The sequence below is a fragment of the Dreissena polymorpha genome, chromosome 4, assembly GCF_020536995.1.
Source record: "Dreissena polymorpha isolate Duluth1 chromosome 4, UMN_Dpol_1.0, whole genome shotgun sequence".
NCBI lineage: Eukaryota > Metazoa > Mollusca > Bivalvia > Myida > Dreissenidae > Dreissena > Dreissena polymorpha.
The window spans coordinates 126,517,337-126,541,960 of record NC_068358.1 but is presented as its reverse complement, the minus strand read 5'-3'; the positions used below and the strand labels follow the sequence as shown (position 1 = coordinate 126,541,960).

Genomic DNA, 24,624 nt, shown 5'->3' with positions numbered 1-24,624 from the left:
TTACATTGCTACTGCTTTAAGAAGTTTTATAACCTGCACTTTTATTTAAAGTTCTTAAACATCTATTTTTACAGCATTACGATTTTACCTTACATCGTTTGTTTTACTGCGTATTATTCTAACAGTATTGTGACGTTTAGAGCCCAGTGGATACGGCGCCTGTCAGTTAATCACGTGATTGCAACTTGCAAGCTGCCAAAGTCGTTTTTGTTTAATTTTAATTTATTTTAATATTAAACATATTGAACAAACTGTTTTAAGCATGTTCTTTGTTACTGTATTTTATCTTCTAGCAACCGTTTCAAACAGCTTTTCAAAATTCACGGTACATAACGTAGACAAATATTATTGAATCGCAGTATTAAAAAATATTTCAGCGAAAATATAATTTCGGTTCGCTGTGTAAACTTGAAACGGGACTAGTTTTTGGGAACAGTTAATAAAAATGTGTTTTGAAACCTGCTTATGAGAACACCATGTCCACTAAAATCATGAATCTAGGTTTTGTTGAATACCTATGTTTTCACTCGCTTTTTTGTGACGTAAGTCTATGGTTTTTTGAAAACTATCGAGTCAATAATATTTGTAACAATAATGAACATCATTAAATATTTACTGCACCTATGTTTTTGGTAGATATTTAGCCTGGATTACCGGATAACGTGATTATTACGTCAGCATAGCGTCATTTTATCGGTTCCCATTACATCTCTTTCAAGAAATTGAATTTGCACACGAGCGGTATCAAACAATAGATTAAATCACGACACACTTGCGGTTCACTCTGATCAGCTTTTCAAAGTTTTATTTACTTCTTCTGATCCATATCACAAAGTACAGTTACATACGACCGACCTTTAAAGCCCGTATGTCACTGATACACACTCCGCCCGACCCCTCAGGACAACAACAGTGTAGGGAATAATTTCTGGCGATCTGTTACGTAACTTCAACGCATTAATTTCAACATTACACAACTCACCAACAGGTCCTAAAGATTATGATCTAAGCGTACATTTATAATAGGGCTGAGCGGTCTTTTTATCTTACCGGTATTGTCTTAAGAAGTTGGTTTAATCAGAGATACTTTCTAATTGAAAAATATAATAGTATTAAGCGGTGCATGTTTTCCATTTCTGAAAACCCAGTCTAAAAGACCGTTTATAATGAAAAAGGACAATTTAAATCACCGGTAAATGTAATCACTTTAATTACCTCAACTTCTTAAGACAACATCAAGTAAATTAAATACATAAATCGCCGACCCTCGTATGTTGTTTTAAGATACGGAGATATTCAATATCCTTAGTGAAACACATGTCAACATGGTCTTCTTCAAACAATAACTTGTACTTATGAACACTGATATCAAGATATTGTAAAAACTCCAAAATCCATTTTTTTTTAATTAATGAAAGCTAATATGTCATTTTCATTTTTAAACTTGTGATATTTCAGAAAATCAAATTCTCACTCTTTAAAGGCTCGTTGTTTTGAAAATATGTGATCGATTCAAACTATCGATATGAAATTAAATTACAGCACCACAATGCGTCCGATAACGAATTACCAGCTTAACAGTCAGTCTAGTTACCAAGTGTCAGATGTACGGTGAGTCTAGTTACCAATTGTCAGATGTACGGTGCGTCTAGTTACCAATTGTCAGATGTACGGTGCGTCTAGTTACCAAGTGTCAGACGTCCGGTGCGTCTAGTTACCAATTGTCAGATGTACGGTGCGTCTAGTTACCAAGTGTCAGATGTACGGTGCGTCTAGTTACCAAATGTCAGATGTACGATGAGTCTAGTTACCATTTGTCAGATGTACGGTGCGTCTAGTTACCAAGTGTCAGACGTCCGGTGCGTCTAGTTACCAATTGTCAGATGTACGGTGCGTCTAGTTACCAAGTGTCAGATGTACGGTGAGTCCAGTTACCAAATGTCAGATGTACGATGAGTCTAGTTACCATTTGTCAGATGTACGGAAAACCAGCTTCTCAATAGCATCTGTATTAATCAGGATAGCAAATTAAAGCTTTGCATTGAGCCGGCTACCAAATATCAGCTTTACATTGAGCTGGTTACCAAATGTAAGCTGAACTGTGAACCGTGAACCGGGTAACCAAGTCTGAGCTTTAGAGTAAAAAATAGATCAAAATATGAAAATTAATCAAGTTTAAGATGGACTAGATTTATAACATTAATTTATAATTATACCGGTTTATACTTAACTAGTAACAAATACATTTTAGGAAAACAAATGTTACAAATGCACCTGATTTATATTGTATTTCGGTCATACATTATTCGAAGGATATGTGATACATTGGACTTATTAGATATTGAAAGGAGTACTTGACCAAAAGTTATTAGTTTAAACCTTTTTATTTTAGCTCGATTTCATTTAAAGTACTTACTTTTTATTTGAAAATCTCTCGAGTCCGTTTGTTGTTGTCTAAAGTATAACTATAGTTATTGGTGAACTCACGTTCGACGTTTTATAAATTGAGAACTATGAATATAAACAAGCTTAACCTTATACTATTGTATTATTAACACCCGGGAATTGAGAATACATGAGATATCGCCGCTACCTGTTGAGAACAAAAGCACGGTTCCCAGACATATCACATTTAACCCGGCTGTACTATCAAGCACTATCAACGAGGTTACGCAACAGACTCGTGATATGCATTGGACTCTCGATATCCCACTATACTTTTTGATCAGTAGTAGTTTTATGTTCCCGTATCTATCAATAGCCTCAGATTTTGAATGACATGTGCTGCGCAAAAATATCACGTGATTAAGACGCAGTTAATAGTGGACTATTTTAATAAATCATTAACATTCTCTTCATTGATTTTAGATTTTTTCTATATACGCTCCGTTCAAAAATATTCCATTTAAAACGATATTCGCACAATGCTTCTATTTGTGAATGAATATAGTTGAAGAACTGAAACCTCTGGCAAAAAGTATAAAACACTTTCTCGGTGCGGATGCGGCAGTTGTCAGGTTTATCGTACCTAAGAAAACAGGCTTAAAAACGTGCAATTAACCTTAGTTGTTCGCAAGCGAACAACCAAAAATACACACATCGACCGACCCTCTGTTAATATAAGATACTAGTATACACAAAACTTTAGATGAACATAAAGGCTGTTCATTTTTGTTATTTATAATACCAAGTAATATTTGAAATCAATTAATTCATGCGCACTCTCGCGAATCTAAGACATTATAATCCACCGTTAAATATGTCGTCGGCATTTCAAAGTCTTCATTTGCTACTTCTGATGCATATCACAAAGTGCAGTTACATACTACATACTTAACAAGTGTGTGTGTCACTGATACACACTCCGCCCGACCCCTCGGGACACAGGCGTTTAGGGGAAGGAGTCCGGGAGGAGGATATGTTACGTAACTGTATATGATATGTATCAATGGGTATTGAAAGTCATTTGATTGTACTCGGACACACTCGGGGTACTTGAATCGCTAAAGCGACTGATACAAATCTAGAAATGCACATTGCTATGGCACTTGGTCCTGTGGCCCAATGGATAAGGCGCCTGACTACGGATCAGGAGATTGCAGGTTCGAATCCTGCCAGGATCGATAATGTTATTTTATTTTAATCTCGTATTCAACTGATATAGTTTTATACGCGTACATTATTTCGCTGGTTTTAATTTTACACCATTTTCTAAACAACATTATTTAACGTCGATACACATGTATTCTTACTTATTTTGTAAGAATAGAGAATGGAATGTTATCATATCGATAGCCATTTAGAAGCTTTTAATACTGACGCCCGCGTGATGATTGATAAAAAAAGTGTGACCCTGTATGGCAAGCGGTTCGACGCATAATCCCAAGAAACTAGGTTTCTCATGAGAACCTAAGTTCTCAGAATGAGAACCTAGGTTCTCAGAATGAGAACCTAGGTTCTCGCTTGAAGATTGCACATGGCGTCAAGAACCCAAGTTTTCAAATGAGAACCTAGGTTTTCATGAGAACCTAGGTTCTTATTTGAAAATCTAGGTCCTCATGAGAACCTAGGTTCTCATTTGAAAACCTAGGTTTTCATGAGAACCTAGGTTCTCATGAAAAACCTAGTTTCTTGGGATTATGCGTCGAACTGCTTGCCATATCCGTGGTTTTCATTTGGGAACCATAGGTTCTCTGAGAACCTAGGTGCTCTGAGAACCTAGGTTTTCAGAAAACCTAGGTTCTCATGAGAACCTATGTTCTCATTATGAGAACCAAGGTTCTCATAGAACCCAGGTTCTCATGAGAACCTAGGTTCTTTGAAAACCTAGGTTCTCTGAAAACCTAGGTTCTCTGAGGACCTAGGTTCTCAGAGAACCTAGGTTTTAAGAATTACGCGTCGGACGGCGTAAACTTGCTCGTTTGGAATACGGGACACATATTATTCAGGGCGCAGGATCAATGGGGTTCACATATGATTACACACGGGCTGGACAGAATGAAAACACGCCGTTAAGAACTTTATTTTTGCAGATATCTCAAGTTATTGAAATATGTTTGCAAAGTCTTTAGCGCATAAGTTTTTCTTGCAATGTTGCCGATATCTTACTATTGAATAATACATTATTACACATAATCAATAGAGATAAAACTTGTATTTTATACCATAATGATTGCTTCCTACATGTAGGTCACAGACATACTTAAAATAGAAAACTGTACCGTACAGTCGTTTGAGGCCCGAACAAGGGAATTGAATATTTGAAACTCATTTAATGCTGTAACAATATATTATGTAACGATTGATCTGAATTTTTAGTCTCAAAATAATATTTACAATCAAAGATGTATTTCATAAACAGTTCAATTTTTTATTAACGTGTTCAGACCAATGTCGACCGATTACTTTACTAATTTCATTCCTAAATAACACCCATGCACGGAAACATGAACAAGAGGCGGTCACTGACGGCTAATGCCTGTGATCACAAATATTCAACAGATAAGTTTCGTAGAATATTACTGAGCATTGTCTGAACATTGTTCAGAAAATGCTCTTGGGGAGAAACATTCACGGTTTCACGCCTTTTTCTATTCATGTTACACATATTCCGCCAGTATGGCAAGCGGTTCGACGCATAATCCCAAGAAACTAGGTTTCTCATGAGAACCTAGGTTCTCAAAATGAGAACCTAGGTTCTCAGAATGAGAACCTAGGTTCTCGCTTGAAGATTGCACATGGCGTCAAGAACCCAAGTTTTCAAATGAGAACCTAGGTTTTCATGAGAACCTAGGTTCTTATTTGAAAACCTAGGTTCTCATGAGAACCTAGGTTCTCATTTGAAAACCTTGGTTTTCATGAGAACCTAGGTTCTCATGAGAAACCTAGTTTCTTGGGATTATGCGTCTAGCTGCTTGCCATATCCGTGGTTTTCATTTGGGAACCATAGGTTCTCTGAGAACCTAGGTTTTCAGAGAACCTAGGTTTTCAGAGAACATAGGTTCTCTTGAGAACCTAGGTTCTCATTATGAGAACCAAGGTTCTCATAGAACCTAGGTTCTCATGAGAACCTAGGTTCTTTGAAAACCTAGGTTCTCTGAGAACCTAGGTTCTCTGAAAACCTAGGTTCTCTGAAAACCTAGGTTCTCTGAGAACCTAGGTTCTCAGAGAACCTAGGTTCCATGAGAACCTAGGTTCTCAGAGAACCTAGGTTTTTAGATCCCTAGGTTTTCAGAATTACGCGTCGGACGGCGTAAACTTGCTCGTTTGGAATACGGGACACATTATTCAGGGCGCAGGATCACTGGGGTTCACATATGATTACACACGGGCTGGACAGAATGAAAACACGCCGTTAAGAACTTTATTTTTGCAGATATCTCAAGTTATTGAAATATGTTTGCAAAGTCTTTAGCGCATAAGTTTTTCTTGCAATGTTGCCGATATCTTACGATTGAATAAAACATTATTACACATAATCAATAGAGATAAAACTTTATACCATAATGATTGCTTCCTAAATGTAGGTCACAGACGTACCTAAAATAGAAAACTGTACCGTACAGTCGTTTGAGGCCCGAACAAGGGAACTGAATATTTGAAACTCATTCAATGCTGTAACAATGTATTATGTAACGATTGATCTGAATTTTTAGTCTCAAAATAATATTTACAATTAAAGATGTATTTCATAAACAGTTCAATTTTTATTTACGTGTTCAGACCAATGTCGACCGATTACTTTACTAATTTCATTCCTCAACAACACCCATGCACGGAAACATGAACAAGAAGCGGTCACCGACGGCTAATGCCTGTTGTCACAAATATTCAACATATAAGTTTCGTAGAATATTACTGAGCATTGTCTGAACATTGTTCAGAAAATGCTCTTGGGGAGAAACATTCACGGTTTCACGCCTATTTCTATTCATTTTACACATATGCCGCCAGCGTGTACCAAGCAATGGGAGACAACTGGAGGTTAATTATGGCAAGCGATTCGACGCATAATCCCAAGAAACTATATTTCTCATGAGAACCTAGGTTCTCATGAGAACCTTGGTTTACGAAATCCCAAGAAACCAGGTTTCTCACGAGAACCTAGGTTCTCATGAGAACCAAGGTTCTCATGAGAACCAAGGTTTATGAAATCCCAAGAAACCAGGTTTCTCATGAGAACCTAGGTTCTCATTTGAAAACCTTGGTTTACGCTTGAGAACCTAGGTTCTCATGAGAAACTAGGTTTTTCATGAGAACCTAGGTTCTCATAGACACATAGAACTTAGGTTCTCATGAGAACCTAGGTTCTCATTCTGAGAACTTAAGTTCTCGTTTGGTATCCTAGGTTTTCACAAGAACCTATGTTCTCATTTGAAAACCTAGGTTCTCATGAGAACCAAGGTTCTCATTTGAAAACCTAGGTTCTCATGAGAACCTAGGTTCTCATTCTGAGAACCAAGGTTCTCATTATGAGAACCTAGGTTCTCATGAGAAACCTAGTTTCTTGGGATTATGCGTCGAACCGCTTGCCATACGCCAGCGTGTACCAAGCAATGGGAGACAACTGGAGGTTAATTATGGCACGCGGTTCGACGCATAATCCCAAGAAACTAGGTTTCTCAGAGAACCTAGGTTCTCTGAAAACCTAGGTTCTCTGAGAACCTAGGTTCTCAGAGAACCTAGGTTTTCATGAGAACCTAGGTTATTGAAATCCCAAGAAACCAGGTTTCTCACGAGAACCTAGGTTCTCATGAAAACCTAGGTTCTCATGAGAACCAAGGTTTATGAAATCCCAAGAAACCATGTTTCTCATGAGAACCTAGGTTCTCATGAGAACCTAGGTTTTCATGAGAACCTAGGTTCTCATTTGAAAACCTTGGTTTACGCTTGAGAACCTAGGTTCTCATGAGAAACTAGGTTCTCATGAGAACCTAGGTTCTCATTCTGAGAACTTAAGTTCTCGTTTGGTATCCTAGGTTTTCAAAAGAACCTAGGTTCTCATTTGAAAACCTAGGTTCTCATGAGAAACCTAGTTTCTTGGGATTATGCGTCGAACCGCTTGCCATAACCCTGACGTAATTCGAACACGCAACCTTCTGATCTGGAGTCAGACGCGCTACCGTTGATATATTCCTTTCACGTAAGACGTATGAAATGTTGCGTCAGTTTTGTCCGACAGCAAGGCCAATATTGAATACATACATGGAAAACATTGCGCCTCCACCTTGCTTTATGTTGTTGTTTCGTAATACGCATGCAATATCGCGAAGTGTATGTAATGCCATTACGCTTATGTACTGAACTTCTTAAAACAATACAAAATGAATAAAATACATAACGACCATCATGTTGTAATGTAAGATATACAATTCTTAGACCAACCGACCCTTGGGCGATTTTTTTAGATATTCAATAGCCACATTGAAAAGCATACAAAAATGGGATTCTTAAAAACTGTATATTGTCTCTTTAAACAGTCGGTTGCCGTCATGAAAACTTAGATATTTTCCCAAACTCACATTTTGACATCTTTGAAAGCTATGGCATTATTTTGTCAAAGTGGTTTAACTTTTGACAGAAATAAAAGTCTTGAACGATATCGTATCAAACTATAGTTCTGATGTCAAATAATAGTTTTACAGAAAAGCCGGTTACCGTTTTTGATAAAAGGTGTGACCCTGACGTGATTCGAACACGCAACCTTCTGAGTCAGACGCGCTACCGTTGCGCCACAGTCATTATAAAATATTATACAGTAAGACTTTATTATCATGTGTCCGCTTTATCCGTTTGTTGCTGCACCATAAGAATTCCATGTTGCGTGGTCCTATGGCCCAATGGTTAAGTCACCTGTTAAAAGATCAGGAAACTGCAGTTTGTGAGTCCTGTCATGATCGTTACTTTTCTTTAAATATGGAAATCAACTGATGAAAGATGCCGTTGTAAGTTAAACAAGCACATATAACGTATTTAACAATGCTACCACTTTAAGCCGTTTCTTAACAACATTAACGTTTTTAACGTTCTTAAATATCGATTTTTAATACTGTTGGGGAAATATATTTCGATGGAACATTATATCAAGCGCCGTTGACAACTTTTTAACGTGTATACAGAGCACATATCATCATGAAACGATTTCAGCACACTACTATTCTTTGTTTTTATTGACTTCTTCTGATCCATATCACAAAGTACAGTTACATACAACCGACTTTAAAAGCCCGTTTGTAATTGATACACAATCCGCTCGACCCCTCGGGACAACAGCGCTGTAGGGAAAGATTACAGGCGGCTGTTGCGTAACTTAGTGAAAACATATGTAAGGGTCTAGCGGTATGTGTTTTATATCCAAACGATATTGTCTTAAGATGTTGTTGTAATTAAAGAGACTTTCTTAGTAAAAGGACCAATGCTTGGTAAAATGTAGAACACATTTAAATAATGTGTTATCACGTAAATGACGGCAACTTTTAAAGACAATATATCAAGTAGAAAAAGACCGACCTTCGGGTAATATTTGAATATACGGATATATCACATAGCTAAACTGGAACGCATGTCAACATATGCTTCTTAAAAACGTAAAATGTCGTAATGATCACTAATAGTCAGTGCAAGTATTGAAAGATCTTTATGCAATGAGTCCGGTTACCAAATGTCAGCTAAGCAGTGAGCCTGGTTACAAAATGTCAGTCATGCAGTTAGCCAGGTTACCAAATGTCAGTTAAGCAGTTAGCCTAGTTACCAAATGTCAGATAAGCAGTGAGCCTAGTTACCAAATGTCAGTTAAGCAGTGAGTTTGGTTACCAAACGTCAGTTAAGCAATGAGCCTTGTTACCAAATGCCAGTTAAGCAATTAGCATTGTTACCAAATGTTGCATTTACAATGAGCCGGGTTACCAAATGTCAGTTAAGCAGTGAGTTTGGTTACCAAATGTCAGTTAAGCAATGAGCCTTGTTACAAAATGTCAGTTAAGCAATTAGCCTTGTAACCAAATGTTACCTTTACAGTGAGCCGGGTTACCAAATGTCAGTTAAGCAGTTAATCTGGTTACACAGAACAAATCTCATCACGAAACCGAATTTAACTGCCCGTTTGTAATGATACACACTCCGCCCGACCACCTCAGGACATCCCTTTGGTGAGTCTAGTTACTAAATGTCAGTTTCTCGGTGAGTCTACTTAACAACTGCCTGCTGTACCTGATTACCAAATTTTCAATGAACTCAGTTTTCACATGACAGCTTTACAGTCAGCCCGGTTTTAAAATCGCAGGTTTACATTGATTCCGATTTTCAAAAAAGAAGCAACTCCGTGAACCAGACGCCCAAAGCTGATACAGGCAGACACAAACAGGTTCAAAAACTGAAATGACTTCAGAATGAGCTAACGTTTAATTATGTGAAATATTAACATAAATCAAGTTATCAATACAGTAAATTGATTACGTTAATTGCAAATTAAAATTAACCTGGTTTAGAATTAAATAGTTATTAATATAAAACCACAATTCGTCCGTTTTACTTCAAAGACGGTATACACCTGTGTCCAAAAGGCTCGAGTAAACTGGTTTCGACAACCAACACGGTAACTCCAATTGTGAAGTCCAAACATTCGTCCGCGAGAGAATTAACACACAAAGTCGCCGCTACACGTTACTCTCGGCCACCATGGACAGGAGCGACATATGGCATTAGAGACCGTTTCCAGACCAACGGTCGCCTGTTTGGTAATATAAAAACTTTCAGCTACGTGGACGATGGTCACCGTGCAGACGTTGCGGTTTAGCAAACCACTCGACAGAAGATTGCCGAAATCCCAGATTATGGTAGGAAAACACTGACGGACATATCAACTCTTACTTATTTACTGATGAAAACCAATTTCTTTAACTTAACAATATATGTACTGAATGCAAAAAAAATTGTGACTATAATATTCAACCTGACACTATTTTTGTTTCTAAAAATACATGTACGTTGTATTGTAATTGCAATTATGATTCATACCAGTATCTAAATGTTATCAAAACGTAGATTTATCGAAAATGCCTCCTCTCAAAACGAATAATAATTTCAAAGTGGATTGTTGATTCATAAAAACGTTTTTACTTTCAGCAAACAAGGTATTCATGTAGCAAGTTTGAATATTCAACACATTCTTCCAAAATTAGATGAACTCAAACTTATAATGGGAGAGCCAGGGTCAATTGATATATTTGGTTTGAGTGAAACGTTTTTAACAGGTTCAATTAATGATACGGATCTATTAATTAACGACTTCGTTTTTCAACGTAAAGACAGGTCAAAAAAGAACATAAGCTATGTCCATCGCTTTGATCTAGAATCCTCGGACATTGAGACTATTGGGCTACAGGTAGCTATCGAAAATAATAAATCACATCTTCTATGCTTTATCTACCGTGCCCCAAACAGTCCCCAGTCTTGGATAGAAGATTCATTTGAGAAACAAATCTAATCAAATATGAATTGGTCAGCGATTGGAGATTTTAACATTGAGTTTTCTTCACCTAATAAATTTAATAATACAAAATTGGCAAAAAATGTACTTGATTTCGGACTCACACAACTGGTTCAATATCCAACCAGAGTAACAAAAACGTCATCAAAAATAATTGATCATGTATACACAACATCAATATCTTACGTATCAGAAGTTAACGTTCCAGTAATAGGCCTCAGTAACCACTATCCAATCACGTGTACACTCCTTTGTAAACTTAAAAGTAAGTCTATATCTGAACATGGACAAATAACTTATAGATCGTTTAAACATTTTGACGAAACACTGTTTCTACTATATCTAGGTCAATATGATATGAATATTATAGAAACTGCAAATGATCAGAATTTGGCCCTAACGACTTTATACAATATATTAAACACAGTATTATCCCAGCATGCGCCAATTAAAAATAAGCGGGATAAGCGCATACATCAGCCTCGATGGTATTCAGATGAAATAAAACAGGCTAGATTAAACAGGGATACATTTAAGGCTTGCAACAATTTTGATCAGTATAAAATATGGAGAAAGAAATGCAATTCCATAATTAAGAAAGATAAGAGAGCGTTTTTCAATAATGCTGTTAAAGAGAAGAAAGATATTAACAATTGTGGCGATCTATCAAAAGCATATCAAATGATAGTGAAAATTAAAGAGCAATTTTACCTAATACATTAAACATAAACAATGTTAATGTTTGTGGGAGACAGCTTGTGGCTAATTAACTTAACAAACATTTTGTTAACACATCTCATATAATTAAGAAAACAGTTTACAAACCTTAACATTTTGAATATTTAAAAATTTTCTTAGATGAAAAATTGGGTAATCGAGAGTTCAACTTAGAATATATATCACCTATGGAAGTTCTTACATAAATTGATAAACTTAATCCTAATAAAAGTAGTGGCTTAGACAGAATAGGACCTAATATCCTTAAACTTTGCAAAGATTATATCGTACAACCTCTAACGACATTAATAATTACTTCAATTTCAACTGGAATTTTTCCAGACTTACTTAAATTAGCAAGTGTCGTACCTCTCCATGAAGGAGGAGATAAACATGATCCAAATAAGTTTAGACCTATCTCTTTATTACCTACAATTGCTAAAATAATTGAAAGGCATGTAGCCATTAAATTAAATAAATATTTAAAAGAAACCTGTATACAAATTGAATACTAGACAAAAACCACTCATGCCAAACTGCTTTAATCAGACTTGTTGATTCATGGTTAAATTGTATGGACGATGGTTATATGATAAGAACTGTTTTTGTGGATTTCAAAAAAGCATTTGACTTAGTAGACCACACCATTCTTCTGCACAAGTTGAAACTATATCATTTTTCGGATTTGTCTTTGAAGTTTTTTTTAATCATATCTACAAAACCGTCTGCAACTAATTCGGGCAGATGGAGTAACATCAGACACCTGCATGATAAGTTCCGGTGTACCGCAAGGCTCCATTTTAGGACCTTTGCTATTTTTACTTTACGTGAATGATCTACCCTTAAAACTAACATCAGAATCTGACATGTATGCTGATGATGTAACAATCCACTGTAAAAGGAATAATATAACTATGATAAATTGCACACTTCAAGACGACTTACTAAGGTCACAAAATTGGTGTATGATAAATAATATGGCAGTCAACCCAGATAAAACTACTTGCATGACTATAGGATCACGCCAAAAACTTAAACATTCAGAAGATCTAAATTTGTTTGTAAATAACTCAAAAATAAAACATGTTGCAACCCAAAAACTTCTAGGTATCCATATTGATAAACATTTAAATTGGAAGGGCCATGTTGATATAACTTGTTCAAAACTTGTTTCGAAATTATCACTGTTCAGGCGTATACAATATTTTCTAACACCTGAGATGAAAAATATGTTCTATAATGCGTATGTAACACCAATTATTGATTATGGATGTGTCACATGGCAAAATGCAAATACTAGAGCCATAAACAAAATATCAAAACTGCAAAGAAGGTTTTTAAGAGTAATATTACGAAATGACTTAAATATAAATGATTTTGATTTATCACAAAAAATACAATGGCTTTCTTTTGAAAACAGATGTCAATATTTCACAGGTATAATTATTTATAAATCTCTTTATAATTTAACGCCCACATATATTGACAACTTGATAAAACTGGTGAAAAACAATGATTACAATTTAAGATCGATATTAAACAATGATTTGACGCATAAAACACCTCACACAAACCTTTTAAAAAAAGCCGTTTAGTTACTCTGGTATGGAAATATGGAACCACATACCAGTAAGTATTCGCCAATCTCTCACTCTCACCACTTTCAAACATAGGCTTAAGAAATATTTCCTCTTTGAGGCGCAAAATGAGTCTCACGCGTAGTAACATTTTTCTGTTTTCCTCTTATTCAAAAGTCAAATACTCCTCCATACGTGTCGTAATGATTACTGTAGATTTAATATCTGCAAACAGATACACATATTGCTTTTTCAACTATTTATATAGCAAGGAGGTGCAGGCTATTCTACATAACAGTTGTGTAATTTCATATCCTATTGTGAACAACACTGGTCATGAATATTGTTTTCTGTAATTATAATATTTGTGTTTATCAGCCACTTCTGTCAATCGTAAACTATTTCAAGAATAATGTATTCCACGTTTTTAAACTCTGACTTTGTACAATAATGTACGCGGCTGTTTTTGTTAACTTTTTGTTATTGTTATTGGTCGTGTTAATTAAGATATGGTAATTGTATAAGTATGTGTGTGTATAGGTCTGTGTGTGCGTGTGTGCGTGCGTGCGTTAGAGTGTGTGCATATGGGAAAATGTAATCAACAATACATTTATATTCTTAAATACGTTCTGTTATTAAATATTTGTTCCTTGAGACCATTTCAATATTGGAAGAGAAAACTAAGAGAAGTCATATAATATACTTGCTTTTTATAACACCTCTATTACACTGTTACAGTACTCTTATGTCCGTCAACGTCTACATGTTTGCATTATAATGTAGAAATGCATTATACATACCATAGTTGTTTAAAGGCCTCATTGAAAATAAGATTGCCATTGTTAAACTGTTTGCATGACTTTGTATCAATGTGTTGTCTTCATGAGTTACCTCCGGAAAATAAAGAGATTATTATTATTATTATTTTAATATTATTATAATACATTTGAGGAAAAAAACTAACAAATGTACCTGGTAAGTTATTCATTTCGATCATTAATTAACCGAAGGACTATGGCAAGCGGTTCGACGCATAATCCCAAGAATCTAGGTTTCTCATGAGAACCTAGGTTCTCAGAATGAGAGCCTAGGTTCTCGCTTGAAGATTGCACATGGCTTCAAGAACCCAAGTTATCAAATGAGAACCTAGGTTTTCATGAGAACCTAGGTTCTCATTTAAAAACCTAGGTTCCCATTAGAACCTAGGTTCTCATTTAAAAACCTAGGTTCACATGAGAACCTAGGTTCTCAGAATGAGAACATAGGTTCTCATGAAAAACCTAGTTTCTTGGGATTATGTGTCGAACTGCTTGCCATATCCGTGGTTTTTATTTGGGAACCATAGGTTCTCTGAGAATCTAGGTTTTTAGAGAATCTAGGTTCTCATGAGAACCTATGTTCTCATTATGAGAACCTAGGTTCTCATGAAAACCTAGGTTCTCATGAGAACCTTTGTTCTCTGAAAACCTAGGTTCTCAAAGAACCTAGGTTCTCATGAGAACCTAGGTTTTCAGAATTACGCGTCGGACGGCGTAAACTTGCTCGTTTGGAATACGGGACACATATTATTAAGGGCGCAGGATCAATGGGGTTCACATATGATTACACACGGACTGGACGGATTGAAAACACGCCGTTAAGAACTTACTTTTTGCAGATATCTCAAGTTATTGAAATATGTTTGCAAAGTCTTTATTGCATAAGTTTTTCTTGCAGTGTTGCCGTTATCTTACGATTGAATAATACATTATTACACATTATCAATAGAGATAAAACTTGTATTCATACCATAATGATTGCTACCTATATCACAGACATACTTAAAATAGAAAACTGTACCGTACAGTCGTTTGAGGCCCGAACAAGGGAACTGAATATCTGAAAATAATTGAATGCTGTAACAATGTATTATGTAACGACTGATCTGAATTTGTTTCAATTTTTAGTCTCAAAATAATATTTACAATTAAAGATGTTTTTCATAAACAGTTTAATTTTTTATTAACGTGTTCAGACCAATGTCGACCGATTGCTTTACTAATTTCATTCCTCAAGAACACTATTCCGCTATTCAAGTTTCGTAGAATATTACTGAGCATTGTCTGTACATTGTTCAAAAAATGTTCTTGGGGAGTAACATTTCACGGTTTCACGCCTATTTCTTATCATTTTACACATATGCCGCCAGCGTGTACCAAGCAATGGGAGACAACTGGAGGTTAATTATGGCAAGCGGTTCGACGTATAATCCCAAGAAACTAGGTTTCTCATGAGAACATAGGTTCCAAGAGAACCTAGGTTCTCGTGGGAAACTAGGTTTATGAAATCCCAAGAAACCAGGTTTCTCATGATGAGAACCTAGGTTTTCATGAGAACCTAGGTTCTCATGAGAAACTAGGTTTATGAAATCCCAAGAAACCAGGTTTCTCATGAGAATCTAGGTTATCATGAGAACCTAGGTTCTCATGAGAACCTAGGTTTTCATGAGAACCTAGGTTCTCATTTGAAAACCTTAGTTTACGCTTGAGAACCTAGGTTCTCATGAGAAACTAGGTTTTTCATGAGAACCTAGGTTCTCATAGACACATAGAACTTAGGTTCTTATGAGAACCTAGGTTCTCACGAGAACCTAGGTTCTTATTCTGAGAACTTAAGTTCTCGTTTGGTATCCTAGGTTTTCACAAGAACCTAGGTTCTCATTTGAAAACCTAGGTTCTCATGAGAACCTAGGTTCTCATTTGAAAACCTAAGTTCTCATGAGAACCAAAGTTCTCATTCTGAGGACCTAGGTTCTCATTCTGAGAATCTAGGTTCTCATGAGAAACCTAGTTTCTTGGGATTATGCGTCGAACCGCTTGCCATAAAGGACTACATATAGACAATCCCAGAAATTGATTACTCCCGGATTACCGCCCCTGAATACCCGGGCGCGCCTCTAAAACGGTACTGAAGAAAACAAAAGGGACATATATGTTTGTATAGGTCGCTGAACAAAACAAAAAGGCAAAACGATTTGATCGAATATATTTGAAGATTTAAAACGTTTCTGTTATCGATAATAACATAATAGTTCGTGTTTTTTTAATACCAGTTATTAGGTAATTAGAAGAAATAAAGTTCATCTGCATTCAATTAAGAGTAATAAAACTCAGCATGAACAGGGACCTATTTGTATAGGTCACTGGCGAGAATAAGGTCTTGATTGTCATTAAACATGTTATTAAAAGGTGACTCGTGATATATGTTATCTTAATTACGGTATCTACACATGTGCAGACATGTGATGTCACGTGCATACCCATAAATCCACACCTGGGACATCGCCTCCCTTGAGCGGATTCGTTCGCTCCTGTATCGCTGATGTTTGTTTTGCAAGACCTTTATCTTGCTGAAATTAATCATCCATAATAAACGAAGAAAAAACTCACTTATTTCGTTCGTGTTTTATTTTTTAATTGTAAATTAACACTTTATAACGAAAATTGAATAAAGATATATGTTTAGGAAATCTAGAGAACACAATGGGAAATATTCAAGTTTATTTAATTAAGGCTCCAGATTTTTCATGTTGAACATGTTTATCGTGAATTTAGATGTTATTAAGAAAATTTAATAAATAATGAAATCAAATTAGAAAATATTGAGAACAGCCCAAAACAGTTTATTTCAGACTATAAACTTTGATATTACATGTTAAACGTTATTTCAATAATAATATAAGAAAGTTATAGGCAAAAGCTGATATATCCTTTTCAATAAAAAAAGAATGCCATGGCCTGACATCGTGCACAGTTTTGCAATTGAATAGCTCCGGTACTTGTTCATTTAGAATCACAAAATTCATATCCGGCTAGAGATTGTTGTATAAGCTTGAAAGCGATTTTTAAATAAATGAAATTGCTAAAAAGCACTTTAGTTTTAGACTAAACCAGATACATACTTTTAATTAAAAAAGTTTGCCTCTACCTGAAATATTACATAGGTTCGCTAATAAATATTTCTGGACCAATTTTATAATCACAAACTTCATTTCGGCTATAGATTTTTATATTACCTGTAAAATGACACAAGGGAAATATTAATAACGAAATTGAAAATGTTTAGACAAACAAAGATATGTACTATTCAATAAAAAAAAGTCGGCCTCGGTCTTGAATCTTACAAAGTTTCTTATTGAGTACCTCCGGAACTATAGAAGTACGGCATTTAATAAGAAATAATACAGGCTTAAACAAAGGCAGATATCTACTTTTCAATAAAATTGTCTACCTCGTCCTGAAATCTTTCAAAGTTACGCTCATTAATATCTCCGGCACTATTTACGCTCAAATCACAACGTTTACTTCGGACTTAAGTTATTTCTATAACCTTTATAATTGCCATTGCCTTATGCTATTCCATAAAGAAATAATTAAATTTTATACAAAGGCATTACTGAAGGGTATGCTTAAAAAGCAAACTCAGCCTTAAACATTACGTGTTGTCACTGAATATTGTTGCAGAGACACATATTTTATAAATCTATCGTGTATATATTTCTTATTTAACTTATATTGTTAACGATGTGATACATATGACACTTGGTTTCATGTTTCAATTGTTTTCAATCCTACTGTGCGAAGTCATAAAGTACTGTTTATTGGAATAAAGCGGGTGTTTACTATGATTACGCTGTAATCTGCCAAATTCTTCAGTACCGTCAGGCTCGGCGGGTCACGTGATAGCCAATATGGCGGCGGTCAATTTATCGATTCTGGGATTGTCTATTATATACAAGTGACCTATAAGAAATAGCAAGGAGCAATTGACAGGAAGGTGCTATAAATAAAGGATTGAATATTACATAATATGGGTCTGTATTTCGTTGGTTCCAGCTAGAACCATTTGAACTCTGACCCTTGGAAACACACAACTTTAGACGAACGGTGTTCATTTACATATATATTTTTTGTATTTATGTTACCAAGTCATATTTGTAATACATCCACAAATAAGCACTCAAAACAAGTTATTTTCTCAATAGAAAACATTAAAATCTACAGATAAAACATGTCGTCGGCATTTCAAAGAAGCCTTCATTTGTTTTTTGTGATCCATATCACAAATTACAGTTACAAACAACCGATTTTAAACGTTCGTGTGCCATCGATACACACTCCGCCCGACCCCTCGGGACAACAGCGTTGAGGGGAAGGACCCCGGGGCATGTTATGTTACGTAACTATACATGTTCCAGTGGGTATTAAATGTCACTTTATTGAGCATTTCAATAAAATTTAACGAAAACACGCGTATTTATTCTGGTTTCGGTTTTTATAAGTCCAATCCCCTTTACAAAAATGTTTAAGACCTCGTTGTGTATAGTTTAAAGTGTTATTAACAAGGCAATTTACGGTTGTCTTGCTTGAGAAGTGGTAATTTGCATTCTTGCATGAAACTCCGGCTATTCGGGCAGAAAACCAACTGTCGTTGCATATGAGTTTGGTTGGTGGTCACAGTACCGTAGAGATGGGTTTTCTCCAGGCCGCCCCACAAAACCACGCAAAACAAAACATTAATCAGTTAAATTAATGATTATTGGAAAATGTGGCAATTATTCACAGTTTCGTGAGTCTCCAGTAAGTTAAATGCGGTAAACGACTTACAGAGAGGCTGTCACATATTTAGTTTTTTGACACCCAGTAGTATTTGAAATTAGTTAGTTCATTCATGCGCACACGCAAATAGTAATCTACCGAATTGAAAAAAATAAAATCGACCGTTTAAAATGTCGTCGGCACGTCAGAAAAGTATTCACTTGTTTCTTCTGATCGATATCACAAAGTACAGTTATACACTTAAGTATTTGTGTTATTGATGCACACTCCGTCCGACCACTCGGGACAACCGCATTAAGCGGAAGGACTCCAGGCACGATATGATACGTTATTGTACAGGAATACATTGATATTGAATGTCATTTCATTGAGCATTTCAACTTAACTTCAACAAAACAGTATTTACTAAAGAATGATGATTTTTCAACAGAATCGGTAGCGATCTAAGTTCTTGTTAAATTGTCTTAACTATTGCTTTTTATTCACTGAACATTACCATTAACGTTTGCCGTTGTTAATTGTACGTTAAAGCGTACATAAGGCTGTATATGTGTGTTTATATATTAAGGTTTCGGTTAAAAACTGTTAAATCCCTTTAACACTCTGGATCAGCAGACGATTTATTTCGCCTATCATAATGGAGGAATCCGAGATAACCGATGTATCACGATTGATCCCTTTAACTCAAAATTGTAAGCCCAGTTTGTATCTACATGTAGTTTAAAATGTTTCATATATAATTTACGGCTGTCTGACTAGAACAGTGGTAATGTTCATTCTCGTGTTTAGTTCAGGCCATACGGGTTTGATTCTCAATCCCGGTGCATGCGTTTGGTCGAAGCTCACCATACCGGAAAGATGGGTTTCCCCCAGTCCCGTCCCACAAAACCAGGCAAAAACATTAATCGGTACAAACAAGGGTTATTAAAAAATGTTTGTATTCACAATTCGTCGTAATTTTTGGAGTCTCTATAACGTTTTCGATAGGTTTTGTGGCTGATTTCTGTCACATCGTTGTGACGCATTTACGGGTTTCAGAAAAGCCAAGACGATAACACTCCATAAGGACCAATATACGTGCAAACGCCCCACTTATGACATTGTCGCTCTTTCGGTTGGCTTGTCGGCGATGTTGAAATCCGCCCATATTCCAATAGGAAAGAACATAGGCGCCAACACGACAAGTTCGTACCAATCCATTTTTCACGGTTTTGATTTGTCGCTCTGGCGTGTTTGAAAGACGAAAACATGCGGACGACAAATATATACGCGCCAACACGAAACGTATGACAGTTATCGTTCATTCGTATTTGCGGGCTGAATGTGCGCTCAAACTATATGGCATAAATCAGTCACCATAGGGAAGAGTGCTCCGACGTATAAGGGGTCTTCGCATGACTTGTATGAACATAAAAATACACAAACATATATTCTCATGCCTTTTACATAGTCTGTTGAAACACTTGGTCCTGTGTTGAAGATAAGTTTACATGAAGAGGCTTATCCTACGATTTGTATATATTTGGTTTTTGCTGAAAGAAATATAAAAAACCCACAAAAGTTTACACGAATGTAGTGTTTTCTTCATTAAATCATTTGGCTGAAGGATAAAAGGCGCTTGACTACGGATCAAGAGATTGCTGGTTCGAGTTCTTCCAGGATTGATACCGATTGTTTTTATAATCTCGTAAGATACCGTATTACGTTATACGTGTGATTTCTTATGTTGGTTTAAACTATTTTCTAAACTACAGCGAATACATTTTTATTATTACTTTATACTCCAGTCAGTTAATTTTCAGCCTAGAAAAAATTGCAAAAGAATTGATTCCGTGTGGGTCGTATGTTTCTATGTCTAATTAACACATAGTGTTATTTTCAAGTCTCAACTCAATGGGGAAAGTGTTTAAATTTAAATTCAACGTTAAAAATGGCAAAAATGTTTCACTCACTGCGCACATACCTACAGACACAGGTATGGCGTGGAAACAACACACTGGATGCAGTAGATTGGGGCTGGGAGATATCTTACAACAAATTAATGCAAGTAAGGACACATCTGCCTTCTCCTGAACCTCTACTCAAAGTCATACGCTGTAATTGCCAACAAAGTTGTGACTCAACACGATGAACGTGTAGGAAACATGGACTTGATTGTTCACAAGGCTGTGGGAACTGTCGAGGAATGATCAATGATGATCATGACATTGTGTCTGAAACCTGAACGTATTATATGTACGACCTGTATAAAGAGATAAACAATTGTAAAAGGATTCAATGCATTTATGATAATATTTGAAAGCATTCAGGTATTTCAGTAATTGTACACATCATTTATTGGCATGTTTTCGTAATAAATAGCATTCGCACGTTATAATTGATGCAATATGTATATAAGTACAGAGGTATAGATTTAAATAATTATATTTAGTCGTAAGTAAGCAGTATGTTTTATGTGCGCATATATATTTATTGTCTAAAATTAGACAATGCCAGATTTTCCAATGAGTTTCTTTGATTGTGGATGTTTATTTTCTATAATACGTATCAAAATAGAGTATCTGTGAAAAATGGTTTGTCGACACAAATGACAAAACTATATGTTATGTTATAGTCCTATCGTATTTTTTGACGAAACAATTTCTTTACACTCGTATTAATTTCATATACATGTAGATGCTATTGTAAGTGATGTTTCTCATATATATGTATCAAGTTCTCTCGTGATTGATAGAACTGAAGCCAAAAATTTAATTTTGTTAAGTGAGAAAAAGTGCTCGCTTTAAATTTTTTTATTATGTATTCAAACCAATTATTACAATACTATATCATATGTTTTCGCGACCCTACATATCGTTTTACTCTTACATGTTATTCTTATATAGAGATAATAATAATCTTAAATGACATCCAATCAGTATATGCTTTCTAATTCCATATTGAACAAATTGAAAATATAGGGTTGGCAAAAATATGGTTTTCGCCAATTTGTGTACAGTTAGTTTAATATGTATTTCATATAAAATGGGTGAAGTATATATTGTCTTCTCATTATAATAACCATGAATATATTAAAAGGAATTTAAGTTAAATAATTGGTTTCTTATTTTTACTTAAATGAGATATCCCTGGGCTGCATAAATGTTTCTGGTTGCAATAAATGATCTTCTTAATATGAGAATCACAGGTGGTTAGCGTGTGGCTATGATATTAATTAGTGAAAACATCATTTTGAATGATAAATAATCATATTATAACGAAAAATTAACTTTTCTGAAAAAAAAAATTTCAATATCAAATATATATATAACAAGGTATGCAACTCAAAATCAGCCCAAAACGTTATATATATATTTGATAGTGAAATATTTTTTTTTTCAGAAAAGTTACTTTTTCGTTATAATATGATTATTTATCATTCAAAATGATGTTTTCACTAATTAATATCATAGCCACACGCTAACCACCTGTGATGAGAATGATCTTAAGAATACAATGGACACTGTTGAAAAGAAGTGGGTGGGGTAAATAGACCCAAAACATAAGATAAATATGATCAAAATAAGAAAAAAGTCGACTTAAGGATCATCACCAGCATCTTGATATATGTGTATGTCGTGTATGCTTTAAAACAATGAAAACTAATGCTTAATGGCCGGATGCATTTTATATATGCAATTTTTGTATATTTCCACTGGTTGCAGCTGAAGTTCAATGCATGTTGTTTTTTTACAAATTTGAGCACTTTCCGCCAAAGTTAAATAATTAAAAACCTTTTCATGAGATTCCCCATATATTAGAATACTTAAATTCAAACAAATCAATTCTTTTGCAATTGTTTCTACCTTTGGCCATTTAAAGGCTAGAATGACTGGAGTATTAATTGTAAAACAAATGTCAATTGAGTAAGATTTGTTTGAGCGCAATTGACATTTTAATGATGATTGATAAAAGGTATGACCCTGACGTGATTCGAACACGCAACCTTCTGATCTGGAGTCAGACGCGCTACCGTTGCGCCACAGTGTCGGTTGGAACTTTATGTATAAGACTTGACAATGATGTGTTCAATGTGTCCGTTATCAAGGCCAATATTGAATAACTTCATTGTAAATATTGCGATTTCACGATGCATCGCTGTTATGTCATAGGCATTGCACGTTGCGTGGTGTGGCCCGATGGATAGGCGCCTGACTACGTATCAGGAGATTGCAGGTTCGAGTGCTGCCGCTGTAAGTAGCTGTATAAACTACACTCTTATTTAACGTGCTTAAACATTTGTTTTTACTACTATTATTTAAAATAAATTTTAATAGAAAATGAATAAATTCGACCACCGAAGCATTGACCCTCGCTTGGCATTTGATAAGAAGTGTGACCCTGTCGTGATCTGCGCTCGTCCCGTAAATCCCGTCCCGTAAATCTTCTATAAATTGGGCAGGTATAAAACCCGGAAATATCCGGAAATCTTTATGGTAAAACCCGGAACCGATATAAATGGTTATAACTTCATTATTATTCGTCCGATATTAATTATAATGGTACCGTTGTAAAGAAGATCCTCTACAGATTCTAACCATATCAAAATATTTTATGGCAAGGTCGTAGTCGGCCTGTAAATCGCGGACAAAGTCGGCCTGTTTTAACGTTTTTTTTTACACACGCAAATGCCGAAAAGAAAACCCGGAACCGATATAAATGGTTATAACTTCATTATTATTCGTCCGATATTAATTATAATGGTACCGTTGTAAAGAAGATCCTCTACAGATTCTAACCATATCAAAATATTTTATGGCAGGGTCGTAGTCGGCCTGTAAATCGCGGACAAAGTCGGCCTGTTTTAACGGTTTTTTTTACACACGCAAATGCCGAGAAGAAAACCCGGAACCGATATAAATGGTTATAACTTCATTATTATTCGTCCGATATTAATTATAATGGTACCGTTGTAAAGAAGATCCTCTACAGATTCTAACCATATCAAAATATTTTATGGCAGGGTCGTAGTCGGCCTGTTAATTGCGGACAAAGTCGGCCTGTTTTAACGTTTTTTTTTACACACGCAAATGCCGAGAAGAAAACCCGGAACCGATATAAATGGTTATAACTTCATTATTATTCGTCCGATATTAATTATAATGGTACCGTTGTAAAGAAGATCCTCTACAGATTCTAACCATATCAAAATATTTTATGGCAGGGTCGTAGTCGGCCTGTAAATCGCGGACAAAGTTGGCCTGTTTTAACGGTTTTTTTTACACACGCAAATGCCGAAAAGAAAACCCGGAACCGATATAAATGGTTATAACTTCATTATTATTCGTCCGATATTAATTATAATGGTACCGTTGTAAAGAAGATCCTCTACAGATTCTTACCATATCAAAATATTTTATGGCAGGGTCGTAGTCGGCCTGAAAATCGCGGACAAATTCGGCCTGTTTTAACGGGTTTTTTTTACACACGCAAATGCCGTAAAGAAAACCCGGAACCGATATAAATGGTTATAACTTCATTATTATCCGTCCGATATTAATTATAATGGTACCGTTGTAAAGAAGATCCTCTACAGATTCTAACCATATCAAAATATTTTATGGCAGGGTCGTAGTCGGCCTGTAAATCGCGGACAAAGTCGGCCTGTTTTAACGGGTTTTTTTACACACGCAAATGCCGTAAAGAAAACCCGGAACCGATATAAATGGTTATAAATGCATTATTATTCGTCCGATATTAATTATAA

At 35.5% G+C, this 24,624-nt stretch overlaps 2 non-coding genes across 2 annotated transcripts; one reads left to right on the top strand and one right to left on the bottom strand.

Annotated features, from left to right (window-relative positions):
• The first annotated feature begins 3,550 nt into the window (after positions 1 to 3,550).
• Positions 3,551 to 3,623, top strand: Trnar-acg (transfer RNA arginine (anticodon ACG)). The gene has a single exon. It is a non-coding gene; the product is annotated as a tRNA-Arg (tRNA).
• Positions 3,624 to 22,835: 19,212 nt separating this feature from the next.
• Positions 22,836 to 22,907, bottom strand: Trnaw-cca (transfer RNA tryptophan (anticodon CCA)). The gene has a single exon. It is a non-coding gene; the product is annotated as a tRNA-Trp (tRNA).
• Between the last annotated feature and the right edge of the window lie 1,717 nt (positions 22,908 to 24,624).